A 12,263-nucleotide genomic window follows, 5' to 3' on the forward strand; every position below is an offset into this window, starting at 1 on the left:
GTACCTTAGTGTTTAGAGGCAGTAGATGTTCACAACTTTTAGGAACAAATGCTAAGTTGGGATTGGCAAAAATTTGTTCCTAAGGCTTCAACATATGTTGTTCCAACAGTTTCATCATCCCATGATCCTCTAAAGTAAAGTCCTCTACTTTTCATGGGAATGCCTATCATGTCGCAAATGAATCTATCCGTAATTGAGATGTGTTGTCCTAAAAGATAGGTGGACATTCTTTCTTCTTCATCTATTTATATGTTGTTGTAAAACAATCTAACAAGTCTTGGATAGATGGGTTCGTTAATTTACAAAATTGGAAGTAGATCTAAGTTTGTAAACCATTGGATTGTCTCTATGTCTCTTAGTTCATTTAAATCTGCGTATTTTCCCTTATTGACACTCCTAAGTTCGAAAGAGGAAAATTTTTCAGCATGGTATTTTGAATCGAAAAGGGTGAGATCAAAATCGTCTACTAATCTTCTCTTTACTTTATCCCTTGAGGATCTTCTAGATCCCATAACTACTGCTGTTTAGAAGAATAGTGATTAGCAAGAGTAAATGAATAAAAAAAAACAAAGTTTAAGGGCTTCTTAGAGAGTACCTTAGTGAAATCTTCAAGAGAGGGAAGGATTGTTGATGTTTTGCTTCGAAATGAGGGGTATTTGGGATGCTAAGAGGGGAGAAATGGGGATGAGGAGGCTTGGAAGAGTAGAGGAGGGAAGGGAGTGAGTTGGGGTCAGTTTCACCGTCAGCTCTATCTTGGGTTAAAAAGGGCAGAGTTACGGGCGGTTGCACCTCTAGTTGGAGCGGTGCAAACGCTTGCAACACGTGACAGCTGGATGTGCTACCTCCAGCTGGAGCGGTGCCATCGCCTGCAGGCGGTGAGCACTTGTTCTGATTAGTGTGATCTGATCTGAGAGTTTTTTTTTTTCTTGAGAAGAATTTTCATTCAGAGCAATCAACTTTACTTACGAAATTACGTAAGAGTTTTCATTTTAAGGCAAGGACTTTTGCACGATCATGATAGATCTTTTAACGTGCATACTCTCAATGTCGTACACATGTTTGTGATAGTTTGTTCAAGTTGGTAAGCCTTGCAAGTTCATGACAGATTTAGTCACTTCATGATATAGAGTTGGATTCGAAGGTTATGAACGGATGAAATTGATGGGTTCGAAAATCCAGAGGATATGTCAATTTGGGAATCATACGTTTCTAAGTCAAATAAGGTTGTATCTAAATCGCATTTGTGATTTTATAATCTCCATCTGTTATTTAGGCTAGAGAGCATTGCGAGTTCCTTTTTGGATCTTGAATATCGAGAATCAAGGAGCAGAATATTATCTCTTGCTCCAGCCTAAAATTTTTATGTTTTTAATATTTTTACAGGAAGGGATGATTTTTAGGTACCCATTTGCTTTTGGGTGCCTTACAAATAGATCTACATTGTCTAATTTAGGAACCCAAATCAATTTGTTTGGACTAATTTTCTTGAATGGACAATAATGCGTCTTGTGTCCAAATTTGCAACAAAAGTTTCACTTGTTTTGGTGTCGAACATGTAAGATGGTGCCTTTTATGAAGGTGGTTGGATTCTGGTGAGAACTTCTCACAAATCCAATTCCACTTCTTTTGGGAACGTGACCCTTGTTTGCAAGGATCATGTTCAATGACTTGCTACCAACCTCGAATTCTTCAAGGTGTCATTGTTAGAACCCTTATAGATTCCAAACTTGGGGTTGATCTCTTCCGGGGATCGACCTCCTTAGAACTCTATAGGGGTTCCTCCTTCCAAGTTGCTGCTCAAAGGCAGGTGTTAGAACCCTTATAGATTCTAAACTTGGGGTTGATCTCTTTAGGGGATCGGCCTCCTTGGAACTCTATAGGGGTTCCTCCCTCGAAGTTGCTGCTCAAAGGCTGCAGAAAAGATTCATCTATTGTTTATGAAAAGAGAAGGAATACATGGCTATTTATAGGGCTTCTAAACCCTAACTCCTAATAGGACTCCTACTTAAGACTCTTACTTCTAACCAACTCATAGTAGGACTCATAGTCAAGACTCCTAATCCCTTAAAACTCATAATTCTTCTCTAAGAAAACACCTCCTACTTGAATGCCCCTCTCAATTAGGACTCTCCTAGCTAGAGTCCTAACAGAATGTCCCTCTCATTTAGGACTCTCCTAGCTAGAGTCCTAACAGTTTTACATGAATGTCCCTCTCAATTAGGACTCTCCAAGCTAGAGTCCTAACAGACCCGCCCTCTTCAAATCAGCCTTGTCCTCGAGGCTGATGATTCGTGAATTCTGGGAATTTGATCTTCAAGTCGTCATAGTTCTCCCAAGTGGCATCTTCTATTGGTAGATTCGCCCACTTTATTAGCACTCCTTTAATGGGTCATCGTCGTCGAGTCACGATCCGTCGATCAATAATGGCACTTGGCTGGGTCTGGAGTTCTCTTTGGGTAGTCATATTTGGTGGGTGGCTTTGGGCTATCTCCAAGCACCTATTTAAAACTTTCGTCTGGCTGTTGGTTTGTGGGTGATATGTCGTACTCCTTTTCAATTTAGTACCCTGCATATGGAATAACTTTGTCCAAAATCTGCTCTTGAAGATGCAAGTTTAATTTGTCACAAGCACAATGCGTCCCTTATAGCATAATTCTTTTGAGTCCCGATTGTAATGAGCCATGGTGCTTAGGGCTTCCTCCAATTTTTTTATAATCTTACTAGTATCTGAATCTTCCTGCCATTCCATCTTAATATCCTCAAGGAAGTCGCTGGTCGGAAGTGAAACGGTCGAAACTTCAACTTGCTCGGGTAGCTGCGAAAGCGCATCTGCAAGAACATTCTCTTTCCCCTTTTTGTAAGTAATTTCAAAATCAAATCCAAGAAGTTTTGTTACCCATTTTTGCTGCTCAGGGGTGTTGAATCTCGGATTTTGATGATGAAGTCAATTGTCATTTGTTATCTAATCTATGTGTTTGAGATAAGTGTGCAGGATTAACTACGATAAGAGTAAGACAAGCAGCAGGTGTTGCGCCGGAGTCAAGATCATGATCACGTTGGGAGTTCGAGAGTTCGACGGAAGTTCGGACGGTCGTCGGAGGTTCAGCGAGAACAGATCCGAGAAGTCCAGAAGCTTGCCAAGCGAAGCTCGTCGGAACTCGCCAAGTGGATCGTCGCAAAGTCCAGGAGTATGCCGGATGTCCGCAGAAGGATCACCGAGGGTTTATCGGATGATCGACGGAAGTTCGCCGGAAACTCGCCGGAAGAAGCGATTGACGCATCGGAGCATAGCTGCAGAAGTTGTCTTAGAGTTAATCGTAGTTAGCACGATGATTAAGCTTGAAAATGGGAGGTGATCCCATTAGCTTAATCTTGTGGCAATTGGGCCCCTGAAAAGATTCAAATTGGGCCGAATGGAGCGAACCATTCGGACCCTGATTGCACCAGGCGGTGCAACCGCCTAGGCCAGGAGGTGCAACCGCCAGGGCTGCGGGACTGGGCGGTGCAACCGCCCCAGCCAGGCGGTGCAACCGCCCAGGCCATGTCTTCTAGCGGGACTGGGCGGTGCAACCGCCCCAGCCAAGAGGTCCAACCGCCCAGGGCTCAGTCTTCGAGCTAGACTGGGCGGTGCAACCTCCTCTGTCAAGAGGTAGCACCGCCAGAGCTCAAGTTTCGAGCTCTGGCAGAGAGGTGCATCAGCCTGAGCTCAGTTTCGAGCTCTGCCAGGTGATGCAACCACCGAGCTCAGTCTTCGAGCTCTGCCAGGCGGTGCAACCACCGAGCTCAGTCTTCGAGCTCTGGCAGAGAGGTGCAATCGCCTGAGCTCAGTCTTCGAGCTCTGCGAGGCGGTGCCACCTCTCCAGTCAAGAGGTGCAACCGCCTGATCCCGGAATTCCGGGATTTGATCATTTTGAGCTCCAAATTTGAATTGGGTTGGGGCCTATAAATACCCCACCCATTCAACACTGAAAGTAGAGAGATCCACACCGAATTCTTGATCTTTTCAGTGATTCTAAGAGCTCCAATTTGTGTAAAGTCCTAAAGTTCTCCTCCTTCTGTTCTTTAAGTCTTGAGTTGTAAAGAGAGGAGAGAAAGGATCTGTAAAGGTTGTCTCCTAAGCCTGTCAAAAGGAGAGAAACTGTAAAAGGGCAGTTAGCCTTCGCCCATTGAAGGAAGGCAGCTAGTTGACGTCGGTGACCTCGTCGGAGGAGGAAGCCAAAAGTGGAGTAGGTCAAGACTGACCGAACCACTCTAAATCTCTGGTTTGCCTTTACCTTGAGCACTTTTCCATTACTGCAAACCTCCTACATTGCTACTGCCCCCTGCTCCTTTACGAACGAGTTTCTAAGCTCTGATCTTTCAGAATCTGCATTCAAACGTAAATCGTGTTTTCGTACGATCTTCACACTGCAGTTTATGCTTACATTCTGATTCCATTTATAACTGCAAATTGCTTTCTACGTAAAACGCTTTTTCAGGTTCAAAACTGCTTTTAGACGCAAAACTACATTTAGACGTAAAACTACGTTTAGACGCAAAACTACGTTTAGACGCAAAACTGCGTTTAGACGTAAAACTGCGTTTAGACGTAAAACTGCGTTTAGACGCAAAACTGCGTTTAGACGTAAAACTGCGTTTAGACGTTAAACTGCGTTTGGACGTAAAACTGAGTTTAGACGCAAACTGCGCTTAGACGCAAACTGCGCTTAGACGCAAACTGTGCTTAGACGCAAACTGCGCTTAGACGCAAACTGTGTTTAGACACAAACTGCGCTTAGACGCAAAACTACGCTTAGACGCAAACTGCACTGTGATTCTGCTTTTATATCGAAACCGTTTTTTATCGGACGAACGCAGCTTTCGTTTTTAAATTGCTGTAAGATTTCCGCTGCACTAATTCACCCCCCCCCTCTTAGTGCTCTCGATCCTAACAAATGGTATCAGAGCGAGGTTAACTCTCTAAAGGATTAAAACCCAAGAGAGATGGCATTCGCCGGAAACCAAGAGGGGCATTCTATTACACGTCCACCCATGTTCAGTGGAACGGACTACACCTACTGGAAGACCCGAATGAGGATCTTTCTTATTTCTATGGATTTTGAACTGTGGAACCTTGTTGAAAATGGATTTTCAAAGTCTTCTCTTCCAATGATCGATTGGAACGATTTGGAGAAGAAGGCTTTCGCTCTTAATGCAAAGGCTATGAATGCCTTATTTTGCGCACTTGATAAAAACGAGTTTAATCGTGTTTCAACTTGCGAAACTGCATTTGATATTTGGCACACACTTGAAGTGACCCACGAGGGCACAAGTAGAGTGAAAGAGTCAAAAATCAATCTGTTGCTGCATTCTTTTGAACTTTTCCGATTGATACCGAGTGAAATCATTGGCGACATGTTTACCCGTTTCACGGATGTCGTCAACGGTCTAAAAGGACTCGGAAAAAGTTTTTCAGATTTTGAACTCGTAAATAAAATACTAAGATCCCTTCCTAAAAGTTGGGATCCTAAAGTCACTGCCATTCAAGAGGCAAAAGATCTGCGCAACTTCCCTCTTGAAGAACTAATCGGGTCATTAATGACCTACGAAATGACTTGCAAAGCTCATGAAGAGCAAGAAGACATCCTTCCAAAGAACAGGAAGGATATGGCACTTAAAACTTCTGAATGCCACTTGAGAGAAAACTTAAGTGATGAGGACTGTGATGATGACTTGGCACTTTTGACAAGAAAGTTTAAGAAATTCCTCAAAAGAAACAAGTTTAAAAACGATGTGAAAAATAAACTTGAACCCAAGAAGGACCAAGTGATCTGCTACGAATGTAAAAAGCCGGGACAATACAAGAATGATTGTCCCCAAGTCAAAAGAAGAACATCAAAGAAGAAGGCTCTTCAAGCAACATGGGATGACTCGAGCGCATCTGAAGAAGAGGAGTCCAACACCGAGCAAGTTGCTCATTACGCCTTAATGGCCATCGGAGAGGAGGTAACGGATTTATTAGATGCTGATTTATCTTTCGATGAATTATTAAATGCCTTCCATGATTTATTTGATGAATGCAAAGTTATAAATAGAAAATACAAATTGCTAAAAAAGGTACATGATAGTCTTACTTGTGATTTTAATAAGTTAAAAATCGAATATCATGATAGTTTAAATTCATGTATAAAATGTCATGATCTAGAAATCTGTCAAAAAGAAAACTTGCTACTTAAGGACACCTTGAAGAAATTCGAGGTTGGTAGCAAGTCATTAAACATGATCCTTACAAACAAGGGTCATGCTCCCAAAAGAAGTGGGATTGGATTTGTGAGGAGTCCTCACCAAAATCCAACTACCTTTGTAAAAGGCCCCATCTTACATGTTAGAAGCAAATGCAACTTTTGTTGCAAGTTTGGTCACAAGACACATTATTGTCCATTCAGGAAATTGAGTCCAAACAAATTGATATGGGTTCCTAAAGGAACCATGACAAATTCTATGCAACATGATAAAAAATGTAGATCTATTTGTGAGGAACCCAAAAGCAAATGGGTACCTAAACATCATCCTTTCCTGTAGAAAACTAAACCATCGCAAGCTAGGAGCAAGAGATGGTACCTTGACAGTGGATGCTCAAGGCATATGACCGGAGATTCATCCCAATTCTCTAAGCTCTCTAGCATAAACGAAGGATATGTCACCTTCGGAGACAACAACAAGGGTAAAATCATTGGCAAAGGAACCATAGGTAACAAATCCAACTTTTCTATTGAAGATGTTTTGCTAGTTGATGGTCTAAAACATAACCTCCTAAGCATTAGTCAATTATGTGATAAAGGATATATCATCAAATTTGAATCTAATGCTTGCGTCATTGAAAAACCTCGCAAAAACATATCTATGATTGCATTAAAACAAAATAACGTATACACTATTGACATCGATGATTTATGTAATGAAACATATTTTTCTGCTTTAAATGAGAATGCTTGGATATGGCACAGAAGATTAGGTCATGCTAGCATGAAGCTAATCACTCAAATATCATCCAAAGAACTTGTAAGAGGAATTCCTCATATCAAGTTCATCAAAGATAATGTATGTGATGCCTGCCAATTAGGTAAACAAATTAAGAGTAGCTTCAAATCTAAAAATCAAGTAAGCACCTCTAGGCCCTTACAATTGATCCATATGGACTTGTTCTGACCCATCTCCACATCAAGCCTAGGAGGTAGCAAATACGCTTTCGTCATCATATATGACTATAGCAGATACACATGGACTTACTTTTTAAAACAGAAAAGTGAATGCCTTAGATCTTTTACCAAGTTTTGCAAACTCGTTCAGAATGAGAAAGGTTCTATGATTTCGTCAATTAGAAGTGATCATGGTGGTGAATTTCAAAACCATGATTTCCAAGAATTTTGTGAACTCAATGGATACAACCATAATTTCTCTACTCCTAGAAACCCTCAACAAAATGGAGTTGTAGAAAGAAAAAATCGAAATTTACAAGAAATGGCAAGAACCATGTTGAATGAACATAACCTACCCAAATATTTTTGGGCCGAAGCCGTAAATACTGCATGCTATATCTTAAATAGAGTTCTAGTGAGACCTCTACTAACCAAAACTCCCTATGAGTTATGGAACAATAAAAAACCCAACGTTTCATATTTCAAAGTCTTTGGGTGTAAGTGTTTTATCTTGAATGAAAAAGACAACTTAGGAAAATTTGATGCTAAATCCGATGAAGGAATCTTTCTTGGTTATTCTACAGTTTCTAAAGCCTTTCGTATCTTTAATAAAAGAACTCTAATTATTGAAGAATCCATTCATGTTGTTTTCAATGAGACTTCTGAAATCACGAAAAATGATCTTGACGATGATGTTAATTTTGACTCTTTAAATTTAAACGAGACCCCGTCTCCAACTAGCAACTTGGATGCATCCACTTCTCAGATTTCCTTACCCAAGGATTGGAAGTATGTAGATGCTCATCCTAAGGAGCTAATCTTAGGAGACACATCAAAGGGAGTTCAAACACGATCTTCTCTTAAAACCTTTTGTGCTAATACTGCCTTTCTCTCCCAAATTGAACCCAAATGCGTTGATGAAGCCATGAAAGATGATTCATGGATTATCGCAATGCAAGATGAATTAAATCAATTTGAGAGAAATGAAGTGTGGAAGCTTGTTCCTAGACCAAATGATCATCTAGTTATTGGTACTAAATGGGTCTTCAGAAACAAGCAAAATGAAAATGGTATCATGGTTAGAAACAAGGCTAGATTAGTGGCCAAAGGTTTCAACCAAGAAGAAGGTATCGATTACGAAGAAACCTTCGCTCCTGTGGCACGATTGGAAGCCATAAGGATGCTCCTTGCCTACGCTAGCAGTAATAATTTTAAGTTGTTTCAAATGGATGTTAAAAGCGCCTTTCTTAATGGCTTTATTTCCGAAGAAGTCTATGTTGAACAACCTCCTGGATTTGAAAATAATAGTCTCCCTAATCATGTGTTTAGATTAACTAAAGCTCTCTATGGTTTAAAACAAGCTCCTAGGGCTTGGTATGAGAGACTTAGTTCTTTTCTTATTGAAAATAATTTCATAAAAGGCAAGGTTGATACTACATTATTCATCAAGAACTTTGAAAACAATTTTCTCATTGTTCAAGTTTATATTGATGATATTATCTTTGGTTCTACAAATGAATCTCTTTGTGAATCCTTTGCGAAAACTATGAGTCGTGAATTCGAAATGAGTCTAATGGGAGAGTTAACATTCTTCTTAGGCCTACAAATCAAACAACTAAGCAATGGCATCTTTATTAGTCAAACCAAATATGCTGTGAGTTTGCTAAAGAAGTTCAAAATGAATAAATCAAAAGCCATTGACACTCCTATGAGCACCTCCACTAAGTTAGAAATTGACGAGAATGGAGAAAGCTTCGATCAAAAAACCTATAGGGGTATGATAGGAAGTTTACTTTACCTCACTGCCACCAGACCAGACATCATGTTCAGTGTAGGACTTTGTGCTAGATTTCAATCAGACCCTAAGATATCTCATCTCAAAGCAGTCAAAAGAATACTCAGATATCTTAATGGAACTACCAATCTAGGGTTATGGTACCCAAAATCAGAAAATTTTGAATTAACAGCTTATGCTGATGCGGACTTCGCTGGTTGTAGACTAGACAGAAAAAGCACATCAGGATCATGTCAATTTTTAGGACATGCCCTTGTATCCTGGTCATCTAAGAAACAAAACTCGGTTGCTCTATCAACAACCGAAGCTGAATACATTGCAGCAAGTGCATGCTGTGCACAAGTTGTATGGATGAAAAACACTTTAGAAGATTACAAAGTGAATCTTAAAGATATTCCCATTAAATGTGATAACACGAGTGCAATATGCTTAACTAAAAATCCTATACAACACTCAAGAACAAAACACATTGATATTAGACATCACTTTATACGAGATCATGTCACTAATCATGATGTAACCATAGAGTTTATTGATACCAAACATCAACTAGCTGATATCTTTACAAAACCCCTATGTGAAGAACAATTTGATTACATAAGAAGAGAATTAGGAATGTTGATGTGTCCGAATACTTAAACTAGTTAAAATTATTTTTCGGAAGTTATTACTATTACATGCCTTGACAACGCTTGATCAAATAACATGTTGCAAATTATGTGACAAATATTTTTAACCAAATGCATGTAAGAAGTTCATTTTTCGGTTTGTATGCTAAAAATGGGATTTTCCTGTACACTCTTATGAAAACTTTTTGAAAACTGACTTTCCTCCTTCAAGCAACAAACAATAAAGAGATATTCAAAGAATTATATGTGTCATGACTTCCTTTATGTGCTTGATAATGCTATCATGCTTTTTGTTGATGACAAAGGGGGAGAAACATATGAATTGATAAACACTATGTCATAGCTGAACTGCCATAATCATGTCTATGTCATAGTTGCAAATACTTGAGTGATGCTATAAACAATGTTATAGTTATGCCATCCTTGCATCACCAAGAGATATGTGAACATGTGCTATAGTTTGCATCATGTCTTGATTTGATATTCTATCTTGTGAAGTATATACAAACTTGCTAGAAAATCTCAAATGTGTGCATCATGTAAAAGTCCTTCGTAGCTTTATATGATTACATGATGAATAGTTACAAACACTATCATACAAACTTGATGATGTATGTCATGCCTTGACATCATACATCATGATGGGCATCATGATGGGTGCATTGATAAGTTTAACTGATCTAACTTATCAATACGTCACTTGAATTCTTAGGTCTTGAATTCAAGGTTGACTTATCTCAACTATGGCATATAGATAGGGGGAGTTAAGGACAACTCCTTTATCAATTGATTGTCATCATCAAAAAGGGGGAGATTGTTGAATCTCGGATTTTGATGATGAAGTCAATTGTCATTTGTTATCTAATCTATGTGTTTGAGATAAGTGTGCAGGATTAACTACGATAAGAGTAAGACAAGCAACAGGTGTTGCGCCGGAGTCAAGATCATGATCACGTTGGGAGTTCGAGAGTTCGACGGAAGTTCGGACGGTCGTCGGAGGTTCAGCGAGAACAGATCCGAGAAGTCCAGAAGCTTGCCAAGCGAAGCTCGTCGGAACTCGCCAAGTGGATCGTCGCAAAGTCCAGGAGTATGCCGGATGTCCGTAGAAGGATCACCGAGGGTTTATCGGATGATCGACGGAAGTTCGCCGGAAACTCGCCGGAAGAAGCGATTGACGCATCGGAGCATAGCTGCAGAAGTTGTCTTAGAGTTAATCGTAGTTAGCACGATGATTAAGCTTGAAAATGGGAGGTGATCCCATTAGCTTAATCTTGGGGCAATTGGGCCCCTGAAAAGATTCAAATTGGGCCGAATGGAGCGAACCATTCGGACCCTGATTGCACCAGGCGGTGCAACCGCCTAGGCCAGGAGGTGCAACCGCCAGGGCTGTGGGACTGGGCGGTGCAACCGCCCCAGCCAGGCGGTGCAACCGCCCAGGCCATGTCTTCCAGCGGGACTGGGCGGTGCAACCGCCCCAGCCAAGAGGTGCAACCGCCCAGGGCTCAGTCTTCGAGCTAGACTGGGCGGTGCAACCTCCTCTGTCAAGAGGTAGCACCGCCAGAGCTCAAGTTTCGAGCTCTGGCAGAGAGGTGCATCAGCCTGAGCTCAGTTTCGAGCTCTGCCAGGTGATGCAACCACCGAGCTCAGTCTTCGAGCTCTGCCAGGCGGTGCAACCACCTAGCTCAGTCTTCGAGCTCTGGCAGAGAGGTGCAATCGCCTGAGCTCAGTCTTCGAGCTCTGCCAGGCGGTGCCACCTCTCCGGTCAAGAGGTGCAACCGCCTGATCCCGGAATTCCGGGATTTGATCGTTTTGAGCTCCAAATTTGAATTGGGTTGGGGCCTATAAATACCCCACCCATTCAACACTGAAAGTAGAGAGATCCACACCGAATTCTTGATCTTTTCAGTGATTCTAAGAGCTCCAATTTGTGTAAAGTCCTAAAGTTCTCCTCCTTCTGTTCTTTAAGTCTTGAGTTGTAAAGAGAGGAGAGAAAGGATCTGTAAAGGTTGTCTCCTAAGCCTGTCAAAAGGAGAGAAACTGTAAAAGGGCAGTTAGCCTTCGCCCATTGAAGGAAGGCAGCTAGTTGACGTCGGTGACCTCGTCGGAGGAGGAAGCCAAAAGTGGAGTAGGTCAAGACTGACCGAACCACTCTAAATCTCTAGTTTGCCTTTACCTTGAGCACTTTTCCATTACTGCAAACCTCCTACATTGCTACTGCCCTCTGCTCCTTTACGAACGAGTTTCTAAGCTCTGATCTTTCAGAATCTGCATTCAAACGTAAATCGTGTTTTCGTACGATCTTCACACTGCAGTTTACGCTTACATACTGATTCCATTTATAACTGCAAATTGCTTTCTACGTAAAACACTTTTTCAGGTTCAAAACTGCTTTTAGACGCAAAACTACATTTAGACGTAAAATTACGTTTAGACGTAAAACTGCGTTTAGATGCAAAACTGCGTTTAGACGTAAAACTGCGTTTAGACGTAAAACTGCGTTTAGACGCAAAACTGCGTTTAGACGTAAAACTGCGTTTAGACGTAAAACTGCGTTTAGACGTTAAACTGCGTTTGGACGTAAAACTGAGTTTAGACGCAAACTGCGCTTAGACGCAAACTGCGCTTAGACGCAAACTGTGCTTAGACGCAAACTGCGCTTAG

This window comes from Musa acuminata, chromosome BXJ3-7, assembly GCF_036884655.1.
Source record: "Musa acuminata AAA Group cultivar baxijiao chromosome BXJ3-7, Cavendish_Baxijiao_AAA, whole genome shotgun sequence".
In the NCBI taxonomy this organism is placed as follows: Eukaryota; Viridiplantae; Streptophyta; class Magnoliopsida; order Zingiberales; family Musaceae; genus Musa; species Musa acuminata.